We start from the raw sequence: 17,369 nt of genomic DNA on the forward strand, positions 1-17,369 counted from the left end.
AAGTCCACAAGGAGCAAATGGATTATAAAGTAAACCTTGATGATGTCCTTTTAATGATATATGTCCATATACTGAGACATCCTTAGAATTCTTCCTACCAAAGAAAAATGGGTTTTTCTGGAGGTTTGTTTACCTACTCCTATCTTTTTTTTATTTTCTTTTTAATGTATATAATAAATCAATCATTTCCATAACATAGTAAAATAAGAGATGATTGAATATGGAACTGCAAATCTGTTATGCACAACTTCCTTTTCTTTCCAAATATACAATAAAATTTTCATATTGATTTCTTTTTTTTCCTTCCCTCCCTCCCACCCCCCACCCTCGGGATAGCTACCATTAGACACAAATAGGTGTGTGTGTGTATCAATATAGATATAGGTATATAGGTGTGTTTATGTATTATATATGGTGTGTATATACATATATGTATGTAAAAGTATTCTATATGTATTTCTATTTGTCAGTTCTTTCTCTGGATGCAGAAAGCGTCTTTCTTCATATATCCTTTATCATTAATTTGAACCTACCCCTACTCTTGCAATTTTCTGTTGCTTTCTTTTTTCACCTGAAACTACAGTTCTTACCATGTGACCCAAAAGCAACCTTAGTTCCTGTCTTCACTTTATTTAAGTGGATTGGAGCTCTAGGGGCAAATATACACTTCTGAAATGTAGAGAGAACCTGAAATAATCATACTTGTGGTTTCTAAACAGACAAGGAGTTTTCTAGCAACATAGTTCATTCATTTGGCATTGCTTCTAGATGAACTAAGTAGATATAATTGACCAGAATCAGTGAATGTGGCTTCTAAAAACACTAAAAATAGTTATCCTAAGATAATTCTCACACCACCTTGAAAATGGATGAGAAATCTTGTCACAAGTCTGATAAAGTCCAGCCTTGGAGTTTAGGAAGACCTGAGTTTCAGATTTGACTCTGACACATTCTAGCTGTGTGTTCACGAACTGTTCATTGTTCAGTGCCCCTGGACAGCTCTCCAAGAGTGTTGAGATTATACCTTGCAGACAAGTTGCCAATCAGCATTAGCAGAGTGAGTTTCCACACTGGGAGTTATCTATATCAGTGAAATCACAGGTCCAGTCCAAATAGGAATTACCCTTCCAACAGGGTCTCAGTAATCATTGTGTCTTTCTGGCAAGGTTGGCCAGTCTATGCAAAGGTTTGGGGTTGGATTAGAGCCTGACTGGATTGTCAATGAGAACTCAGTCCTTGGGGTTCTATAATTTTGGAATAATGTGCTTCCAAAGTCCAATGAAATTCAGGGAAATTGGGTATCAGGGAGAAGCAGGGGATTGAGAATGGGGAGATGGGAAGAGAAAAAAATTCAATACCACTTATCAAGTTTTTATTATGTATTTATTCTATACTTATCTAGGATGTACATATACATATAACTGTATACTATACATGTATACACAAATATGTATGTGTGTGCGTGTGTGTATACATAGATTATGGCTCCCCTATTAGAATGTATGCTCCATGAGGACAGGAGTTTTTTTTTCCTTTTTGGAGGGGTGTTCTTGACACAGCACCTAGTATATATTAAGTGCTTAATAAATTTTGGTTGATTGATTTATCAATTAGCAATAATAAAACAAAATAGGAAACTATCAAATGGCACATATCTTTCCTCTATAACTGCAGACTAGGTGAGTTCTAGTTAGAATCTGATGCTCCCCATCCCTCAATCATTGACAGTGATCTCTGCCTCTCCTGGAAGAATAGTGTTCCAAGCTCTCTTCTTGCATGAGGCCTCATATTACCAGGAACTCTCTCCGTGAGTGAAACTTTCTGATAAAGTTCATTCAAGATCACATTTCATGCTATTTGTTCTAAGTATACTTTATTTCCATTATCCCCAGATACTGAAATTACTAGTTATAGCTCTGGTACCTGCCCTATACTTGTAAAACTTTTTTATGTCTAGAACAGAATTATAGACCTTGGTAGCCATCTAGTCCAACATGATAGGTATGTCCACTAGAACATACCCCAGTAGAACTACCTCCTGCTTGAACACCTCTGAAGAGAGAGACCCCATCACCTCTCGAGGCAATGAATTCCTCTTTTGGTCATCACAAGTGGGCTGGTAGTTTGTTTTTTCCTCCTGACATTAAGCCTTAATTAGCCTCTTTGCAATTTCTACCCATTGCTCCTAGTTTTCTTTTCTGAGGCCAAGTAAAGATCTAATCCTTTTTTTATGTGACATTCCTTCCAATACTTGAATACAGGTACAATATCAAGATCCTTCTGGGTCTTCTCTTTTCTAGGCTTGTGGTTGTTGAGTCATTTCAGTCATGTCCAACTTTGTGTGACCCCATTTAAGGTTTTCTTAGCAAAGGTACTGGAGGAATTTGCCATTTCCTTCTCCAGCTCATTTTACAGATGAGGAAACTGAGGCAAACATGCCCAGTTCTTCCCTCACATGTTATAGATCCAAAGTCCTTCATCATCTTGGTTGTTGTTCTTTGTACACTCTCCAACTGATCAGTGTCTTTCTTTAACTATGGAACGCAAATAGATCCCAATATTCCAGATAAGGAATGATGTCAGCAAAGTATAGTAGGACTATACTTTCTGGAAGTTCCCTCCTAATGCAGTACTAGATCACATTAGATTTTTGTTTTGTTTTGTTTTTGTCTTTAGGTTGCCACATCACACTGCTGATTCATATTGACTTTAAAGTCTACTAAAAACCCAGGTCTTTTTCAGAACAACTGCTATCTAGCCATGCTTCACCTATTTAGTACTTGCAAAATTGAATTTTTGTACCCCAATTTGAGACTTTACATTTACTCCTACTGAATTTCATCTCATTAGATTCTGTCCAATATTCCAACTTGTCAAGATCTTTTTGGATCCTGACTCTATTTTTCAGTATGTTAGCTATCTCTACTAGCTTTGTACCATTTAAAAATTTAAAAAGTATGCCATCTGCGCCTTTATCTAAGACACTGATGAAAATATTTAACAGCCAAGCACAAAGCCAACTACAGATCCTTGGGATACTCCATTGGAGTATAGACATTGAACCATCAATGACTATTCTTTGAGCCAGTCATCTATTCAGTTCTGAATTCATTTAACTATATATCACCTACTCCAGAAGTAACAAACAAGCAACACGAAGTGGTACCAAACCAGATTAAAATGTAATTGGGAAATATTTGACAAAATAAATAAAAATACAATATAATATAGATAATGTCAATATGTGATTTTCTAAGTCAATATGCAACCCGTAGGGATCATTCCATAGAGTTTAGTAGCCCTATTACTATTTGAATTTAACACCACTACTCTAATCTATATATCTCCATCTTCTATATAAGAATAGTATGAGACCATGCCCATAAAGTATCCACTGGTCACTCAGGTTGAAACAATAAGTTAAGTGATACAGTGGCTAGAGTGCTGGGCTTGGAGTCAGGAAGCAATGAATTCAAATCAGTATGACCCTGAACAAGTCACTTAACCTCTGCCTCAATTTCTTCATCTTATAATAGCACCTACCTGACAGGTTCATTGTTAGGACTATTAGTAAAGTGCTTGGCACAATGTGTAGCACATAGTAGGTGCTTAATAAATATTTACTTCTCTTCTTTCCTTTTTCTTTCCTTCCTTCTTTCCTTCCTTCCTTATCATCGGGGAAATTGAGGTCAAACCAGATTTTCTCTTCAAAATCCACCAGACAAGCCCCAGAAGCCCATATTTTCATTGATTAGGTCTTTTCCTATTGTGCTCTGATTTGTCCTGAGCTATATAGCATTGTGCACACTAATTGCAGCTGCTGACTTAACCAGGGCAGTTCCAACTTAATTTGATTTGATTAGCCCAGTGTTCCCCCAGGGGCAGTGGAAACTCCCAACATAAAGTCGATCACCCCATGCTGGGTAACATCTAGCTAGCTGAGTAACCAGAAGCTCTACTAAGACTTCTGATCACCCCAGTTTCCCATCCTCTAACCTTGAAGTGGCCTCAAGAGCCTCAATTTCAAATCAGGACCAGAGTAAAGCCTGGGACGTTTACTTTGTTCAAAATATTCGTCATCACCACCTTGGAGGGCAGGATCCCCACGAGTCACCTTCCCCACCCCAATCATCTCTGAAGACAGTCCAGGAAGTCCAAAACAAATTCAGCCCCATTCTTTCAAACAATTTGAAAACCCCCACAAATTCCAGAACTCTGGTTAAATGAGGTAATAACAACTTGGAATAGCGGGAATTGGTGAATATCACCTAATGAGCCGCATACCCATTCAGGCTATGGTCAGATAAGTCTGAAGTGCAAAGGCTGACTAAGAAGATATAAAATGGCCTGTGCTTTGGAGGTAGAAATCATGTCTTTAATCCTTCCCTTCTATTTTCCTTTGGTCATTCATGCCTACTTCCCACACACACACCCCTTCTTGAAAACACCAAACTTGTCTCAGGCTCCTCTGAATCCATTTCAGTTACAGACAAAGAAACTAGAAGCTTTTGTTGTACTCAGAGAGTGGGTTCACCCACTCCCAAAGGTACATGCATCAAGCTACAGGGACTGAACCACTTAATTCCTAAACGGATATAAACAAAGCTAAAATAAAAACGTAACAGATGACTTGGCATCCCCTCTGTCACTTTGGTTGTTATATCTCTGATATGCTGCATGACTAATAAGTATTTATTTAACAAGTGCATACACTGTGCTAATAGCTAGGGATACAAAGAAAGGCAAAAACATTGTCCCTGCCCTCAAGGTGCTGACATTCCAAGTGTATATGTGTGTGTGTATGTGTGTGTGTGTGTGTGTGGTGGGGTGGTTAGAGAGCACACAAACGACTATGTACAAATAATATATAAAGGTCATCTCAGAGTGAAGGCACTGACATAAAGGGGCCTGCAAACACTTCTTGCAGAAGGTGGGATTTGGGGAATAGACAGTAGAAAAAAACAGGAGGTCAGGAGATACAGTGTCTTATGTGAGGAACAGCAAGGCCAATCCCTGGTCCACAGAGGACACGGAGGGCAGTAAGGTATAAGAAGACTGCAAAGGCAGGAGGGGACCAGGTTAGGAAGGACTTTAAAAGTCAAACAGAGGATTTTATATTTGATCCTTAAGGTAATGGGGAGCCACTGATGTTTGCTGAATGGGGCGGAGGAGTGAAAGGGTCAAACTCCACTTTAGAAAGATAATTTCTGTAGCTGAGAGGAGGATAGACTAGAGTGGGGAGAGACACACATCAGGGAGACTAAGCAAAAAGCTGCTGCAATAGTCCAGGTGGGAGGGTCTGCACCAGGGTGGTGGCAGTAGCAAAGGAAAGAAGTGGGGTATGCAAGAGAAGTTACAAAGGTAGAAGTCACCAAGCAAAACAGTGCAGAGGGCACCACCCTCACTAGAATTTAAACTCCTTAAAGGAAGGGATTGTGTTTTTGCCTTTCTTTTTATCAGCTGTGTTTAGCATAATGTCCCTTAATTTGTTGTTGTTTGTTTGTTTGTTGTCCTTGTTATTGTTGTTGTAGGTGGCATGGTGGATTCCAAGCACTGGGCTTTGAATCAGGAAGACTCTTCTCTCAGGATTCAAATCTGGCCTCAGACACTTACTAGCTGTGTGACCCTGCCAAAGTCACTTAATCCCATTGCCTCTCAAAATAAATAAAGTAAGCCTTTTCTGTGCCCCTCAGCTAGAAATGCCTTCACCTTTAAGATTACTTTCTATTACACACACACACACACACACACACATAGAGTCAGTTACCTTAGTGTTTGTTTCCCCCATTAGAATGTGAGTTCCATGAAAGCAGGGATTATTTCTACCCTTTTTGCTCATATCCCAGCACTTAGATCAGTGTCTGGCATATAGTAGACCCCTAACAAATATTTGTAATTGACTGTTCTTGCCTACATCATCCCACATCACTGCGAAGAATGAAGTGAGGTAGATTTTCTCATTTTTAAGACCAAACTTAGGTATTATAACCAGATATTAAACTGTACTACACAGCAGCAGTCATCAAAACTGCCTGGTACTGGTTAAGAAACAGGGGTGTGGATCAGTGGAATAGGATAGGTACACAAGTAGGTGAAATCAACAAGTTTAGCAATCTACTCTTTGATAAACCCAAATAAGCCAGTTTCTGGGCTAATAATTCACTATTTCACAAAAACTGTTGGGAAAATTGGAAAATGGTAGGGCAAAAACTGAGCATAGACCAATATCTTACACCATATACCAAAATAAAGTCAAAATGGGTTCATGATTTAGGAGTAAAAGTTGATACTCTAAGTAATTTGGGAAAGCAAGGAATAGTTTACTTATCAGATTTGTGGAAAAGTAAAGAATTCATGACCCAACAAGAGATAGAGAGCATTACAAAATGCAAAATGGATAATTTTGATTATGTCAAATTGAAATGTTTTTGTACAAAAAAAGCCAATGCAACAAGAATTAGGAGGGAAGCAGAAAATTGGGAGAAAATCTTTGCAACTAGTATCTCTGATAAAGGCCTCATTTCTAAAATATACAGGGAGCTAAGCCAAATATATAGGAATACAAGCCATTCCCCAATTGAGAAATGGTCAAAGGATATGAACAGGCAGTTTTCAGAGGAAGAAATTAAAGCTATCTACAGGCATATGGAAAAATGCTCTGGATCGCTGCTGATTAGAGAAATGCAAATCAAAACAACTCTTAGATACCACATCTCTCCTGTCAGATTGGCTAAAATAACAAATCAGGAGAATGATAAATGCTGGAAAGGATGTGGGGAAATTGGAACATTGTTGCATTGCTGGTGGAGTTGCGAGCTGATCCAGCCATTTTGGAGGGCGGTGTGGAACTATGCCCAAAGGGCTATAGAAATGTTCATACCCTTTGACCCAGTAATACCACTTCTAGGGTTGTATCCCAAAGAAATCACGCAAGCGGGAAAAGGACCCATATGTACAAGAATATTTATAGCAGCTCTCTTTGTGGTAGCCAAGAATTGGAAAGCAAAGGGATGCCCATCAATTGGGGAATGGCTGAACAAGCTGTGGTATATGAAGGTGATGGAATACTATTGTGCCATAAGAAATGGGGATGATGCAGACTTCATAACAACCTGGAAAAACCTACACGACATAATGCTGAGTGAGCGGAGCAGAGCCAGGAGAACATTGTACACAGCCACAGATATGTGGATTCCGTGAGGACCAACCCTGACATACTGCGCTTCTCTCAGCAACCTAAAGGGGCAAGGACAACTCCAGGGGACTCACGATGGAGAATGCTATCTTCATTCAGAGAAAGAACTGCGAAGTTTGAATACAGACTGAGGCACACTACATGCTCGCCTTTTCTGCTTCTCTTTTGTTTTTGGTTTTGGGGTTTGTTTTTTTTTTGTTTTGTTTTTTTTTGTTCTGTTTCTTCTTTCTCATGATTCATTCCATTGGTCAAAATTCTTCTCCACGACTTGACTAGAGCATAAATTAATTCAATGCGAAGTTATACATGACAGTTATATGAGACTTCATGCCGTCTTGGGGAGGGAGGGGGGAGGGAGGGGAGAAAAACTGGAACTCAAAACTATGTAGAACCGTGTGTGGTAAACTAAAAATAAATAAAGGAAAAAAAAAACTTAGGTATTATAATTACAACTTTTCCAGTTTCCTTTTTTTTTTTTTTTTTGGTTTTTGTTTTGTACTATGTAAGCTCCTTGAAGGCAGGAACTGTCTTTTGCATCTTTTTTTATCCCCAGCACTCAGCATAGTGCCTAGCACATAGTAGGAATTTAATAAATGTTTACTGATTAACTGAATTATTGACTATTCTTTGCATTTGCATAGTACACGTGTGTATTGTTTTGCCGGTTCTGTTTACTTCCCATTGTACTAGTGCATATGTCTTCCCATGCTTCCCTGAATTCTTTATAGTAATCAAGCATAGTAATATTTCCTTAACCATTCCCAAATGGATAATCATCTACTTTGTTTCCGGTTCTTTATTACTACAAAAAAAATCTGCCAAGCTAAAACTTGATCAGTAGTGGGTGCGGTGGAAAACACATTGAACCAGCTGTCAGGGTTCAAGAACAGCTCTGTCACCAACCTAGCCATGTGAATTTGCCCAAGTCACTTCCATTTTTAGGCTTCAGTTTCCTTAATTGTAAAATGAAAAGATTTGACTGGCTGACTTCTAAGACCCTTTCAAGCCACATTAGTCTGTCTATGATGTAGTGAAAAAAATATTGAACTAGGAATCAGAGGATCTGACTTGTAAGTTTGGTTCTACCACTAACTAGCTATGTGATTCTGAGAAATCACTTAACCTCTCTGAGCTTACAGAGAGAGAGAGAGATATCTGTTAAACATGGATGACATCTCCTACTCCACTGGCTTCACAGGATCATGATAAGGATGAAATAAAATAAGGTACATGGAAGTAAATTTTTTAAAAGTGTAAAACACTGTATAGATGTTAAAAATCCCAGTGATAACTTTGCTATTCCCCAAAAGTCATCATTTGATCTCAATATTAACAAAATGCATTCTTCAAAAAAATTAAGTATTGGCAGGTGTACTCCCAGGTATTTTACACTGTCTAGAGTTATTTTAAATTGGGTATCTCTTACTATCTCTTCTTGCAGGGTTTTTTGGTGATCTATAGGCATGCTGATGATTTTTGTAGATTTACTTTATATCCTACTACTTTGTTAAAATTATTAATTGCTTCAAGTAACTTTTTCATTGAGTCTTTGGGCTTTTCCAAAAGTATCATAAAAACACCCCAATGTTTCCTAGTTGCCATTAGAGTAAGAGGTCATATTATAGGTAAAAACTGAGCCACATGGAAGCCCCTCTCTGCCACCAGGCTTAGCTTGTTTGATAGACACACTGTCCTGAAGAGAAATATTCCACTTCTATGAGCCCCTGAGCTAAATGATTTTTTTAAAGTATGTTTTTCTCTGAAAATGGCTAAGAAATTGCTGCTTTTAAATCAAGCAATCAAACACCAGGTTTGAGGCCTGACATTCATGTGACATCTGTAACATTTTGTAGAGGGCTTAACTGAAGCGATTTAAGGTGTTTACAACAGTTTGTTCTACAGAGAAAATATGGAACAATGTAGTACCCACAGTGAGCCTCTCCAAAGCCTCGATGTTGTAACTGCAAAGTTCTCCCCCAAAGATTTTCTTGACAGAGAAGCAAAAAAAGCAAAAGCCGACAACTCAAAAACAAAAACAAAACTCAGCCAAAGGGTTAAGAAGGTGTCTACAATGCAAACTGTGTGCAGAAGAACAGTAAAATTGGAATTTAACTCAATTCTTTCTTATGCATCTGCACAGTGACAAACAAATGGTTTCATTTGAGCACATCAGTGGATTTGTGACACCCTCTCCTCATCCCTCAAATTGGCCGGATCATGGACTAGTCAGCCAGAAGTAGGTCTGCCTCCATGCTATGGTAACCCAGGCTTTGGAATGACAGCATCTCTGGCAGCATCCTCACTGACATCACCCCTGCTTGTGGGAGGCCCCTCTCTTCTCCCAGCTCAGCTCAGCCAGACACCAGACCTGTCCACACCAGGGCTGCTCCAAAAAACAAAGAACAAATAAGCCTCCCCCCGGGCTGCTTCAAAAATGAGCCTTCAAAAGGAGATAAGCTGGCTTCAAGGGAAGGCTGCTCCCGGGGCTGTCTAAATGGGGGAGCTGCAGAGACGATAACCCGCAGCCATGGACCACTGGTCCATTAGTCAGGGGTGGGTCAATCAGGCAGCATGCAGAAGGACAGGAGGGAGGGCAATCCCATTCAAATCAATTTGGTTGTTTTAACAGAGCAGAAACTAATGGCCTGAGTGAAAAGGGGGGTAAATCACTCAATTTGGGAGGGAGGAATCAGTTTGTGAAGAGACAAAAATCTAATTGCAGGTTCATTTCAGTTAACTTGCAACACAACCCCATCAAATTAACATTTTTGTTTTGGGGTTTTGTTTGTTTGGTTGGTTTTTTGTTTTTTGTTTTGCATCTTAGTCATTGTCCCAAAGGTGAATTTTTTTTTCAGAAGGCTGAGCTGATCAAGATGAATTAAGAATTCTACCTGATTATATTGTCCTATAAGTAACTACATTTCAAGTACAAATTTAGGCCTCACTTTCCTCACCTGTAAAATAAGGAAAGGTGAAATAGATCCCTACTAGCTCTAAATCTTTGAATTTATGATCTTACATTTATTAAAACACCTGGTGGTGCTGCAGAATGAGCCCCAGATCTGGAGTCAGGGGACTTGGCCATGCTCCTTTCTCCCTGTGCGACCTTAAACTTAACCTCTCTGGGCCTCAGTGCTTCATCTGTAAAATGATAGGGTGACTAGACTAGTCTAGATGGCCTTAAAGGTCTATTTCAGCTCTAAATCTATTATCCTATGAATTGGTTGGACTTTAGACAAATTTCTCAACATACCAGATCCTATCAAGTTATTTCAAATCACCAAGTCCTTGCCAACTGCCTCTCCAATAGATAGTATAAGCACAAATGCGCGCGCGCGCACACACACACACACACACACAAATACACACACACAGAAGCATGAACAAAGATTTTCAGAGCATGCATGGCCTCCTCTGCCCATCTGACTGAAGAACAATAAAAGTCATACACCAGAATTTAAAATGGCTCCTGAGGTGGCCTGGGCAGAACAACCAGGTTTGATCTCTAGATAATAAGAAGCTTGATTTATATTTTCCTACCTTCCCCTCCCCAAACCGTTTTTTCACAGGTAGACAAAGAGGACTAGCCCAGCTAATTTCTCTGCTCTTCTGGTCTTAAGATAGAGATTTCCCAGTTCCATTTCTTAAAAGGAAAGGAATGGAGACAGGCCACCTCATGAGTTGGGGGGCTGAGGGCTTTGTACGTGAATTTGGAAACGGACAGACAGTAAGATTATCGATCTGCAGGCAGTTTCCTCCTGCTGTGTTATGTATCAGAGACTAGAGGGAGCTCTCTCCGTGCGCTGGCAGGCTCAAGATGATGATGGCTCCGAGGAAAACTGAACAGAAATGAACAGAATGACAACCAACCAAGCTTTGGACCAGTTTGCTTACTGTTTTAAGGAAGTGAGCGTATCTTCGGAAGAGCTATGGTTACAGATGACTTATACAAAAATGCATCTGCTTACCAAAGCAGGGAAATAGTCAAGAATAACGCGAAGGAAAAAGATAAACAAACTTGGATTCCAGAGAAGGAAAAACCCCTCTTCCTCCCACCCACCCCCTAGCAAATTATTTATTTTTAATTTATTTGAATTTGTAGCAACATGCTAGCTAAATGTGTGCACCATACAGTTACCATTAATATTCACAAGGAAATCCTCTTGCTCCCTCTCTCTCCCCTCCTTCCTCTTTCTTCTCTCTTTTCTCACTCTCCTCTTTCTCCTTCTGTCTGTCTCTCTGTCTCTCTCTCTGTCTCTCTCTCTCTCTGTCTCTCTCTCTCTCTCTCTCTCTCTCTCTCTCTCTGTCTCTCTCTCTCTGGCTGGACAGAACAACCACCTTCATTTCTGCTACAACTTGCTGTATTATATAATGACCAGTTTTAAATCCATCCAAGTACAGAACTTAAAGATAAAACTAAGCTCAGTCATATTACCAAGGTTCAGACATGGAAATCCAGTCCATTTCATCTACTATTCAGAACAAGCAGCACTTTGAAGTAAAAAGAGCCTCCTTCCAAGAGAGGCTGGTGCATCCATTCCCCTTCATAATCACATAGAGTATATACTTCTGTTTCCAATTTTGTTCCAAAATGCTCTCTGGAGCTCTGTCCAGGTTTATGCAGAACATCTCTCTGAATGTTCAAATGAAAAGGAACTTTGTGGGTTTTCTTTTTATTTTCAAGCAGCTGCTGACATTTCTTTAAGAAAATATAAATGTAAAAGCCAAAGAGATATAAAGAATCTGAAATTAAAAAGCATTAAAATGTAAATACTTCTATCTAGACTGCCAGATATTTTAAAACAAAGGCAGGGTTAAGAGGAAGAGATGCACAGTTGACAGGTGATTGCTATTCTCATTCTCTCTCTCTCTCTCTCTCTCTCTCTGTATATATATATATATATATATATATATATATATATATATATATATATATACATATACATATACATATATATATACACACACACACATATATACACATATAAAATATATGTATATTATATGTATGTGTGTGTGCATGTATGCATATATATGTGTATATATATATATAAAGACATACATATATATGAAAAATATTTTCTCTTTTGTAGGTCAGCTTTTTGACGTGTGTATGGGGTTGTGTATGTGGGCAATTCTATAAAAGATTATCTTGCACACAAAGCAAATGGCCCTGCCCCCATTGTGAAGGCAGCAATTCCCCTGAGATTAGGGTAGAAGGAATTGCTTATGGTCAGCAGAGGCAAGGAGAACAATAGAGACCAAAATGGACAGCAGCAGCAGCAGCCGCTGCCGCCTACTAGGATGGGTGGGTACTGACCAAATGGCCACTGTAAACTAGATGGTATTGTCAGTGTCACCAGGAGTGGTGAGAAGGTCTCAAATTAGCAATTGTTCAGATTAGCAGGTGGTCTAAGTGATACAAGTCCTCCAAAAGTGGGGCAGTGGGGTATGGGAAAGGCGCCATAATGCATTTGAGTTTTTCCTCTATCTTACAAGTTATAATGCCACAGAGTACTTTTTCCTATCCACATAAAGAAGAATTACATGTTCACTTAAAGGAAAAATTGGTGATAAAGATGGAGGCTCAAGACGCAAACTATAGGTTGAGGAGAAATTGAAAATCATTGATACTTTAAAATCCTTTTATAGGAGTTGTTTATGAACCTTTACTAACATTGTACAATAGATTACTGTGTGCAGTTGAATTAGTATTTTAATAGATTATATCATATCTGAAAATCTACAAAATGAAAGTTCTGCCACGTTTAAAGAACCCTAGGAGTAACTCATTTTGTCCTGTATTCTATACACCTTAAAGACATATTTTAGATGGTGAATAAAATCTTAAATAGTGATCACTTTTCTATCTTGTTTCAAAACTATACCAACCATCCAACTCTCCTTGACTCTGCAGATATACAACTTGGTCCTTTTAAAAAACACACATATAAAACTGGTAAAGGCCTATGTAGATGAAAGCAGAATTGTTTGTCTCATAAGGCACTCTTAGAGCATGTGAATAATGTCCAGGCTGCTACTTGATTCTTTCAAGATTGCTCTTAAAATATTTCTTAATGAATTCAATGGCAAATGATTTCCTCACAGATGGATGCCCTCCAGGTATCTGATATACAGATATAACAGGGATGGATGATCTGTCTGTCTTCCCTTCCCTGCCTCCCAAGCATTCCTCACTCTTCAGGTACATCTCTAAGTAGAAATAATTTGAGGGAATGACCTTTATTTCTGCTTTGATACATCCAATAGCAGTATTTACTGAGGGGTGGGGAGGGCGATAAGGATTGGATTGACTCAATTCATTTCCTACAGTGAACTTGTGACCAGGTTTTCACAACTCAAGGGAGATGGGAACTGTCTGTTGAGCTTGACCTATGAGGACATCCAATATCAATAATTCCAGGCAACCTCTTTTTGTAGGGAAATTCATTCTGTTCTACCCAAAAGGAACCTATTTGGGGGTGAAGGATACAAGGGAGTTTGCTATCATTCTCCAGCATGATAAATTAGCACAAAAATTTGAGTCAGTTCCTGGGATACATCACAACTCTTTATAGCAAGGACCAAGAGGGAAAGTCCTATCTAATGGAAAGAGTCTCTCCCGGTGACTCAGTGACAGTCCAAATTTGATTCTGTCTATGGTCTTGTGGTTCCTGTCACCCAAGAGACGTTAGTGAAATCACAGGCCAGATACCATGGAAGTAGTTACCAGATGGAATCAGGGTATGGAGACAGCTCAGTTGGATAGTGGTGAGTAAGCTGGGATTTATTAAGTGCCACATGCTAAATAGATTTGGAAAGTGTAAGTTTTGTCTTTAGCAACTGAATTATATAGATAAATGCCTCGACCAATGGAATCTTCATCACAGTGGACTCTTGATTTCAAGTACATTCCATGATATTGATGTTTGAACCCCAAACAGATTTCTATTCTGTACTTAGATGTCAGGTGAATCTTTGGTTATTAAAAATGCTAAGAAAGCATCTTAACTTAGTTAGAATTCTGAGGGGTGTGGTTAAAAAGGAATGAATCTAGACTTCACAAGCTTTCAAAAGGGTGTTGAGAGTATGGGCTAGGTGAAAGAATGCTTCCATTGGCCTTTCTTCTTCCCATTTCTTTCAGGACTAACACCTGGCCCATGTTCCATAAATGCTCATTCAACCATATGGGAACATCTGATTACTGTATAGTGATAATGCGAGTAAAGAACTTTGCAAATCTTAAAGTGCTACATAAAAATAAACTATTATTACTATTGTCATTATAATCCTTCTTATATTTAATGGACTTGAGATAGAAACGGTCCTGGAACAGGTCACTATTCTACAATCGATAATATTAAACATTATCCTTAATATTAATTTGACTATTACCTCCTCATCCGTGGATGTGGAAAACAATTCAACTTCTGACAAGCTTTGGCAGACAAAATGGCCAATCCCAATAACTTGGCTATAACAAAACATAAAGTGGTCCCTGACTTTTCTAAACTGCCTCTCCAGTTGATCTGAATCCATTGATTTTTTTCTTCTTCATTTAACTTCTTCATTCCAATCATACAAATCAGCCACAGATAAAATCTACAACATATTATGACTACAGTCTCTGGTTCCAACCCTGAATAATCTTAATCATCTCCCAAAAGAAAGTAAAAGTCTATAGCATTGTGAAGACAATTTGGTTCCTACTGACACACAAAGACCATCTTCTTTCCTGAAATCGTGAGTATAGAGACATGATTTCTTGTTGTACCTGTGATTTTTCCCACTAAATCATAATCATATTTAACCCCATCCAAATGGCCAAAATCTAGGTTTTCATGGAGATAAAAATTTTTTAGTGTCAGGATACTTGAGGAAATTTCAGTTTCCTTCAGGAAATTGATCTATTTAGTAGCATTGTGATAAATTTTCTTTTCAAAAATTAAAAAATTAATGCATTCGTACTTTTGGGGTTTTTTTTTCATCACAGCCATTTCCTGCTACATACACACACACACACACACACACACACACACACACACACACACACACACAGAGTATCTAGAACTTTTCCTACACCCAGGCAACCTCAAACTAATCTATAGGCAAGCCCCACAAAGGAACACAGTTCAGGTACTTTGACTCAGACCTCTCCATCAGCAATCCCCCAGGGTTGTTCCATTCCGACTCTTGGAGGATTAATGTCCAGTCAGTGAGAAAACTTAGTTCTCTAAAGTATCGTTGCTTTACCTTGTTTACCACTGTTGCTGCTAAGGACTTCTGATTCTCCTTTCCGAATGATTCTGGAAATGGCTGGCTCTTCAGCTGGACCATCCTTAGTGATCACTGGTAGAGCATGCAAGCTGGGCTGAAGGTAGATCCTGGTGTGGACAGAGACACCTCCTGCAAATGCCATCCTTCCCTCTTATCCTTGAAAATATTTGCGTCACATATTCTCTATCATTCCACCTTCCCCTAATCCTCAGCAATTTTTCTATCGTCCCCTCAAGCAGCGTAGGTTTGGACTGTCCCTCCCTCTTTCTTCCCTACCCCCTCCTCCTCGCCACCCTGAAATGTTCCTGCCCCATTAGGAAGGGAGGTGGAACAACGAGGGAAGAGGGCTGCTGAATTTATATATTCTTTTGATTAGCACTATATATTTATCTTGTCTCAGATGAGAATGCATGTCAACATATTATTCAGAGAATCAGACTATTGCTCGTTATCTGATTAAAGAGGAATATCTTCTTTATTTTTTTTTTTGGAGGGGGGGAAGGCAATTGGGGTTAAGTGACTTGCCCAAGGTCACACAGCTAGTAAATGTTTCAAATGTCTGAGTCACATTTGAACTCAGGTCCTCCTAACTCCAGGGCTGTTGCTCTACTCACTGCGCCACCTAGCTGCCTCAAGTATCCTTTTTAGTTAGATAACCTAAATTGGCACTATAAATCAGAATAATTATGGGAAGACAGTTCCCATTGCCTTTTGCTTTTTTTTTTTTTTGGTGGTGGTGGTGGTGGTGGTGGTGATGGTCATGATGGTAATTGTTTTTCTCTATAGACAGATACAGATAGAGAATGGTGAATCAATGTGGTTTTTCCCCAAAAAACAGTTACACATAATTTGCAAAATATAGTTTCCACACATAGAATATACCCTATACTTTCCTTCAATGTACTTTATTTTCAGTAACATGAATGCAGGTTTGTATCGTTTAAATGAATAAAAAATAGTCATATTGATTTCAGATCCTGCCTTGCCAACCTCTGTTTGTGCGATCTTGGGTAAGGCACTTAGCCACCATTTCCTCAACTCTAAAATAAAGGGGTTTAACAAACAGCCTTTAAGGTCCCTTTCAGCAATAAGGAGGTATCACAATCATCCTATTCTCTCCAAATACCTGGCCACAACTTTTGCTCAAGCCTTTATTACTTCTAGCCTAGACTATTACAGTAGACTGCTAATTAATGTCCCTATATCCAGTTTCTTCCCTCTTCAGTTTATCTTCTCTGCAGCCACCAAGTTGATATTCCTAAAGCATAGATTTGATCAGATCACTCCCCCGCTCAAGAAGCATCAGTACCTCCCTATTACCTCTAGTCTTCTGTGTTTACCTTGTAAAACTCTTCACAATTTGTCTCTAGCCCACCATTCCAAGCACATTGCACATTAATGCCTCACTGATCCTCTCTATGTCCCTGTAAAACTGGTGTACTTGCTGTTCTATACACGCATTTCATCTCCCATCTCCGTTACTTTGTATAGGGATGTACATCATGCCTGGAATAGGCTTCCTTCTCACCCCTTCCTCTTAGAATCACTGATCTCCCTCAAGGTTTATCACAAGTTCCAATGGAATCAGGGAGGAGGGAGCACTTGTGCTGGACCTTGAAGAAAATCAGCGATTCTAAGAGAAAGAGGTGAGAAGAAAGATAGTGCATGCACGTATACATATGTACATGTGTACATATACATGTGTACATATGTATATGCATGTACATGCATGTGTAAATGTGTATTATATGTGTATATAAACTTTCTTACCTTGGTATGCGTTGTTTCCTGCCAAAAAAATGTAAGCTCCCTAGGGAAAGGGACTGTTTCATATGTTTTCTTTACCTTTATATCCCAAGCACCTAGGACAGAGGTGGGGAACCTAAGGCCTCGAGGC

The sequence above is a fragment of the Trichosurus vulpecula genome, chromosome 8, assembly GCF_011100635.1.
Source record: "Trichosurus vulpecula isolate mTriVul1 chromosome 8, mTriVul1.pri, whole genome shotgun sequence".
In the NCBI taxonomy this organism is placed as follows: domain Eukaryota; kingdom Metazoa; phylum Chordata; class Mammalia; order Diprotodontia; family Phalangeridae; genus Trichosurus; species Trichosurus vulpecula.